Below are 8,023 nucleotides of genomic sequence, written 5' to 3' on the forward strand. Positions count from 1 at the left end.
ATAAATAAATAAAAAGATATTTGTGGGACACAGAAATGGTTTATTACCTGTTGATGATAATATGTAGAGTATTCTCAACTGGACTGGTCTGAGGTGTATTTCATGTTGGGTAAATTCTCTCTACAAGTTAAGCAATGTATAGGGATTGAATCTATAAAAAATAATCATTTTAAAAACTTTAAAAAGCGTTGACTCAATAGAGTTACTGCTAATACTAAAATGAGCATAAGGAGGCAACTGAAAGTTTTGGGAAAGTTAAGATAACAAGACAACAATCTGTTTTCTATTTTTTGCATTTAGTCTTTGTTTTATTTTGCTTTTTGATCTTCTTATGTAATACTTGCACACTTATTCACCAGTGGTCTCAAACTCAACTCAGGGACCTTTAGTTTGCTATTCTCTGTCTGACCTAGATATACACATGACTTTTCCCTTCAGCTACTTCAGATCTTATTTATTTCTCTAATGAGAAAGAGGGAGGTAGAGGCATCCCAACGAGGTTCTCATGTTGTAATGTACTGACATCTGCAGCACGCCAGGATCATAGGCACACTCATGTGCAACTGGTATGTAAGAGAGATCTTGGAATGCGAACCTGGGACCTTCTCATATGGCTGCAGATTTACCAAGGCTTGTGTTTCTACTGTGGCACTGGCTGGCCTCTTTCAGATCTTTTTATGTCACCTTTATAATGAGATCTTTCCTTGAAAACTTTCTAAAATTGTAGCCCTAACCCTCACTCCCAAACTAAAGATGTTGCTTCTCCATTTTTCCCCTTTAGTATTTATCAATAACTGGTTACCAGCCTCTCAAATGGCCCCCAAAGATTCTCACCTCCTGGTACTTACATTTGTATGTAGTCTACTCCCACACTGAATAGGACTGCCCTACATAATTGTGATGGTTAATTTTATTGTCACCCTGATTGGGTTAAAGGATACCCAGATAGCTGGTAAAACATGATTTCTTGATATGTCTGTGTGGATGTCTCTGAAAGAGATTAACATCCATGTAAGTAAGGCTGAGTAAAGATCTGTCCTCATTAATATGGACCATCGTCTGATTGGTTGAGGTCCTGGATTTAAAAAAAAATAATAAAATAACGCTGAGGGAGGTCAAATTCCTCTGCTTTGGCTAAAATATCTATGTTCTTCTACACGTAGATATCAGAATTCCTGGTTCTTAGCTTTTGGGCTCTGAGACTTAGACTAGTGCTTTCCTGACATCAGTTCTCAAGCCTTCAAACTTGAACTAAATTACACCACTGGGTTTTCTGTTTTTCCAGCTTGAAACTTACAGGTCATGGGGGCTTCTCAGCCTCCATAACCTCATGAGCCAATTCCTATAATCAACCAACCCTCCACCCCCACCCCTGCCATATATCCATTGGCTCTTTTTCTCCAGAGAACCTGAATACAATATCAATAGGACACTGTGTAAATAATATGGTGTAACAGGGCACTTTCACTTTGTACTCATTTAAATCACTGCCTTGGGGGGAAGGCATCAGCCATGTCATAAAGACCTTCTAATATCTTGTAGAGAAGTCCACACATTAAGGAACTAAGGCCTTCTGCTCATAGTCATCACCAACTTACCATCCATGAATGAGCCTTCTTGACTGTTGCACAAGTTCAGTTTTCAGATGACCGTATTGTTGGTCAGCATCTTGACTGCATCTTTACTAGAGACCCAGCTAAGCAGCTGCTTCTGAATTCTGGACACAGAAAAACAGAAAGATAATGTTTCTTGTTTTAAGCTGAAAATGTGTTACAAAGCAGTAGATTGTTAATATACCATCTAACATATTTTTTTATTATTCTTTATTAATATATGAAAATAAATTTTATTATTATTTTATTACATAATCTATTAGTGAATACACCACATGGGATTTTCTTAAATGACAAATGAGGCATGTTTCTGATTCATCTGAGAACCTCGATGTCATCTGTCTTTTGGAGGGTCCAGTTTCTTACGATGTATATGATATTGTCCGTGAGCATACCAATGGTGCTTGGTAGTAAAGAACATTTTGCTAAGTTGTTCTGTCATGGGTCCTTATTCAAGGTGTTCACTTTTCTAACCTGGATTTCAGCACTTGATCATGTGTTTCTTCATTATTATACATAGGCTCTGGTCTAGGGATAGGTTTTATGTGTTCATATGGAATGTCCACAGACAGGTGATAGCACACTATCATCCTGCCATCAGATGTCAAAGCAAGCTCCACTTTGCGATTATAGTCATCTGGAAGAGAAGAATACATAGATTTATGACAAACACAATATAACGCACCATTTTGGGTTGGACGGAAACGTTTCAAGATGGTCGTCTTTGATAGTACACATTTTACTGCTGCTACTGCCATACTAAGAGGCTTCTTAGGTGGCACAAAAAAAGTTGTTCCAAAGAGAAATTGCTTTTAAAATCTGCTTTTAGACAAACTACTTTTCAGCCCTTGACAGATCGTCACTGCGAGCCCGCCATCTTGTCTCAATCCTAACATAGTATTTTATTTATCTTGCTTTTATTTATACACCTCAACTAGAATATAAGCTCCAGGAGGGCAGGTGTTTTGTTCCTTTCCTTTTGCTTCACTGTGGAATCTCAAGCACCTAGAACAATTTTTTACAACAACCCCGCAGATGGATACTGTTGTCATCCTCATTTTGCAAATAAGGAAACTGAGGGACACTAGGTTAAGTAACATACCTATGATCACGTAGTCAGAGCCAGACTTTTCTCCACAGCTTCATCAAAGCCCTGCACTACCCTGCTTCTATGCATGCTGTCCTCTGTTATGGCCAAGGTAGAAGGGTAGATATTATTGAGGGAAGTTAGAGAGGGAACAGTTTAAGAGGTGGTCTCTGCTGTCATGCAGTTAATCTATTTGGGGAAATAGGAGTGTTAGATAACTAACATATAGAGCAGGATTCGATGAGTGTCATGTGAATATAAAACACAGCCTGTTTTCCAGGAGGGGTACCTACAGTGTTTATGCATAGGTTTCTATAGTTTGTGTCATATTATGTTCAACTCCCTAGGCACAACTAATTGAACTCATTTCCTAAATCAAAAGCTGACTACTCTAGACTGAGCAGCAGCCCAAGTTGGCACTGGTATAAGATTCTAAGTCTGTTGCATATGGAATAGAATCCTCAGCTTCCTGATTACCCATGTATCCTTAATATAAATCTCTTATATTTTAGGGTGAACTAAACATGTCTTTAGTGTTCTGGTAACCAGAAAAGCCATATTATGCAAAGCGTGGTAAAAGATACTGTAGTAGTTCAGAGTGAGAGGTTACAGGAGTATAAATGTTGGCCATTTGGAGAGCTGATGTGAGCTACCACTGAAGAGTATACTTTAGTCAGTGGCTTAAAGATCAAAGTTCGTTTCATTTATTTAAAGTTTCTTCATTTCTACCATGAGCACGTGAGAGAGACAAGCACCCCAACTGGGTCCCCACACCATGTTCCATCTCCCAGCTTCAGCCACACATGTCCAGTATATACAGGGAGGTCTCTGGATATGAACCTGAAGCCTTCCCATGTGGGTCTGCCTGACAGAGTGTTGATTTTACCACTGTGCCACTGTCCAGCCCCAGAGTTTTTTTTCCTTCAGTTTTTGCTATAGGGTGCATGTATCTGCTAGAGAAAGAGAGAGACACAGAGAGAGAGAAAAGAGAAGGTGAGAAATCACCCCCCAGGGGGATGGCCACACTGTAATCCCTTCTCTTCCATTCTCCCCTCTGGATTTGGAGCACACATGCATGTATGCAAACACACCTGGAGTGATTTTCAAACTGCTAGGTCCAGGACTTGAACCACAGAGTCGACTGTATGGGATCCAGTGCTTTAAACCTCTATGCCACCTGCTGGCCATTCATTTTAATTCATAAAGTATAAGAACTACATGTATACAAAAAAGTAATGTGGGCTTCACGTTGCTGGAACCCTGTGTGATTTTCACGCCCCGCCACTCGTCAAGTATGCTGGCGTCTCTGGGCTGGTGACACTTTCACCATTAAAGGATTCGGTGATTTCCTTGCTTGGAAGATGACCTAGTGGTTAGATCCAAGGACCAAAGCAGGAAGATAGGAGGAGGGTCAAATTGGGATTTCAGATAATATGAGATTTTACCTGTCTTTGGTCATGTTAACTGAAAATTTTGAATGATTATCTCTGAAATTACAAGAAGTTTATATGAAAATATTGAATTTTCTTTTAGTACTGCTGCTTGTTCTGATATCATGAACATAAATTTTCATCTGTGTGTTCAGTTGATATGCTTGCATATCAGATCAACTGTGGTTATGAAGTATTTGTTTACTGAAATACAGAACTTTAAGAACTTAATTGAGGAAGTTGAATTTTACTACTAATTTCTGATTCCCAGACTTTTTCAAAGAAGAGAATGTCCGTGATACACCAGTTGTCAACTGGGTGGTTACTGGATCATCTTTCTTTTATTAACAAGATAAACTATGAGCTTCACCAGCATCATGAGCTTTGTTGCAGTGAAAATGAGCCCACTTCTTCTATCCAGTTTGATTCTCTTCAAATAAATTGTGTGTCGTCTTTTGGAACCTCTACTACATTTATTGCATCTGACTCTACCACTGAGGCAGAGAATGATGAAGGAGAAAATTATGAAACATTTACACAGAAGTATGTTTTTCGATCTGAACTGTTTGATGTCACCAAGCCTTATATATTTCCAGCTGTCCACGAAGAATGCCAACAAAGTAATGAAAAAGAAGATTTAATGAGTGGTATTAACAAAGAAATCTCTATGTCTATTGTTGGGAAGAAGCATAAAAGATGTGTTGATTTCAATAAAGGTGAATTGGATGCTATGGAATACCATGCGAAGATCTCGCAGATGGGCTTGCTTCTGTGCCCTCCTGGACTACCTAGCCAGCAGTCCAAGAGGTTCTGAAGACTGGCTTCACCTCCAGGTCTCATCATTTCCAGACTATACAAGCCTTGCTGTGATCTGGAAGATATGACTGGCTTCCAGCCCCTCCTGAACCACTTTGCCAGAGACACACTTGGACTTAGGGTTGTTCTCCTCCTGCACTCCCTAACCCCAAAATTACAGAATCTATTCAGTGTTAAGAAGAAGTGAATACTTAACCAAATGCCTAAAACTAAATGCAGACATACAAGAAATACCAAAAAAAGAAAGAAAGAAAGAAAGAAAGAAAGAAAGAAAGAAAGAAAGAAAGAAAGAAAGAAAGAAAGAAAGAAAGAAAAGAACTCTCTCCCCTAAAGGAGCACAACAACTTCTCACCAACAATGGATATAACACAGGAAATCAGAGACATGTCAGAAAAGGACTTTAAATATTCATCAGAACAAAATTCAGTGAGATGTAAGGGAAAATGGACTGTCAGTTCCAAGAGATGAGAAAAATCATTTCATGACATGAAGGAGGGATTCCTAAAAAGGTAGACACCCTAGAACAAAATTTAAACAAATCATTGGAGGTGAAGAATACAGTATAGGCAATCAAAATCTATCTCAAAGGTATTAAAAAAGGCCATCAGAAGAAAGAATTTCTGACCTAGAAGACAAAACCCTCTGACTTAGCCAAATTAGCCAAAAGAATGAAAAAGTAACCATTAAAAATGAGTACAACATATGGGAAGTTCTAGACACCTTTTAAGCAACTGAATAGTTGCATAATGGGTATTCCAGAAGGCAAGAAAAAGGTGTAGGCATAGAAAATCTTGCCCATGAAATACTATCTGAAAACTTTCTGAATCTAAAAAGACATGCATACAGATCCAGGAGGTACATAGAACACCAAATAGATTAAACAAAAGAAGATCTCCAAGGTACATCATAGTCACATTAGCAAACATCAAAGACAGAGGCAAGGAGCCAGGAGGTGGTATGGTGGTTGAGGTGCTGGTCTCCCATTTGATTGACTGTGGTTTGACTTGAAATTCATGCAGGGGCTGTGTGCATGTGTGCCCAAAATCCCAAGAGGAGATGGAGGAGAGAGGATTGCAGTGTGGTCATCCCCTCAGGGGGTGATTTCTTGCTTTCTGTCTGGTAAGCGCATGTGCCCTATAGCAAAAATCTCAAAATGAAACAAGCCTCAAAAGCAAACAAAACCACAGACAATATTTTAAAATAGAAAGAGAAAAACATTAAGTTACTTGCAAAGGATACCCCATCAGACTAACTTCAGACTTCTTAACAGAAACAATACAGGCAAGGAAAGAATAGAAAGACATATTTGAGATTTTGAAAGAAAAAACATTTCAGGTAAGAATAGTATACTCAGCAAGATTATTCTTCAAATGGGAAGGAGAAATAAAATTATTCCCAGATAAAAACAAAGAATTTGCCAACAGTAGACAAGCTTAATGGTACATTAGGAATACAAAAGGTAGCCAAATCAAAATAAGAGGACAAAACAAGTAAGAAAATGACTAGCAACATGGCAAGAATGACGACATGTATTGACAGTAACATTGGATGTTAATGAATTAAATTCCTCAGTTAAAAGACACAGATTGGCTAAATGGATTTTTTTAAGAAGTAGCCTTCTGTATGCTCCTTACAAGAAACACATCTTATGAATAAAGACATATATAGATCGAAAGTGAAGGGCTGGAAAAAGTCGTTTCATGAAGACAGAAACTAAAAAAGTCTGGACTTGTAATACTGGTATCAGACAAAATAGACTTCATAATAACTGTATAAGAGACAAAGAATGACACAATATAGTATTAAAGATATTTATTCATGAAGAAGATAAAACAATTATATTTACACACCCAACTCTGGAGCACCCAACAACATAAAAGAAAGATTGAAGATCTAAGGAGGGAGAGAAACTGCAACACACTAATTGCTGGGGATTTCAGCACCTCATTGCCACCATTAGACAGGTCATCAAGACAAGAACAACAATAACAACAACAAAACAAAAAACACAGGAGTTAAATGATACACTAAAGCAAATGGACCTGATAGACATTTATAGAACATTTCACCCAAATACAAAATACCATTTTTCTCACCTACATGGAACATTTTCAAAGACTGACCAGATAGTAGGGCATAAAACAACAAGTTTTTGAAAATTTGAAAGTATAGAAAGTATATCTAGCTTCTTTTCTGATGACAGTGGAATTAAACTTGAAGCAAGTAACAGAAAAAAAAAAAAACCTTAAAAATACATTAAAAAAACATGGTAACAAAACAGTTTACTCCTGAACAACTTTGAAACTACTGAAGATAGAGGTCAACAGGTGGTATGGTAGTTAAGGCTCTGGACTCCCACATGGCCAACTGCAGTTTGAGTCCCAGACCTGGCGGCTTGCACTCTTTCTTTCACTCTCACTGGTCAAATTAAAACTAGTAATAATAAATGAAATGAAATAAAATAATTCTTGGGAAAAAAAACAAGTAATGTGTGGGCTGGGTCCATGACACAACAGTAAAGCATTGCTCAAGAGAAGCTGGGTGTCACATGGTAACCATGGTTCAAATTTCTAACCTGGTTGACCTGAAATGTGACAGGCACAGGTACAAGGATCCAGTAGATTAGAGGACTGGAGAACGGGGACTGCATGATCAGACCCTGTAGAGGGTATGCATCTCTCTGTCTCTCTGTCTGTCTCATGTGGACACACACTATAGCACATAAAGTTTTAAAATCCAAAATCCAAAAGTAATTTATAAATTTTTCTTGACTGGGAGTTAGTTACACTTTTGTGTACTCACTAGACATGTTTTACTTCATATAAACTATTTCAAAATTTATTCATTTTTATATATTCTTGAATTGTTTTCAGTAGAAAATACTATCAGTAGCTTTGAACAGAGATAATATGAGAGCATACCTCAACTTATGGTTCGAGAACTAGTGGGGACCAGCAGATGACAAAATGGTTTTGTTGCTGGACTCCCACATACCCGACTATGGTTCAAGTCCTGGACGGGATGACTTAAAACTCACACCAGGCACATGTGTGTGCATGGCCAAAATCCTGAGAGGA

The 8,023-nt window shown here is 38.1% G+C and overlaps 1 protein-coding gene and 1 pseudogene across 1 annotated transcript in view; one reads left to right on the top strand and one right to left on the bottom strand.

Annotated features, from left to right (window-relative positions):
- Nucleotides 1–8,023, top strand: part of LY75 (lymphocyte antigen 75) — a 192,109-nt gene that overhangs the window by 133,383 nt on the left and 50,703 nt on the right. The gene's annotated exons all lie outside the window — the stretch shown is intronic.
- LOC106736179 (39S ribosomal protein L42, mitochondrial pseudogene) lies at nucleotides 1,905–2,659 on the bottom strand (annotated as a pseudogene).

The sequence above is a fragment of the Tupaia chinensis genome, unplaced genomic scaffold (assembly GCF_000334495.1).
Source record: "Tupaia chinensis unplaced genomic scaffold, TupChi_1.0 Scaffold000674_2, whole genome shotgun sequence".
Taxonomy (NCBI): Eukaryota; Metazoa; Chordata; class Mammalia; order Scandentia; family Tupaiidae; genus Tupaia; species Tupaia belangeri.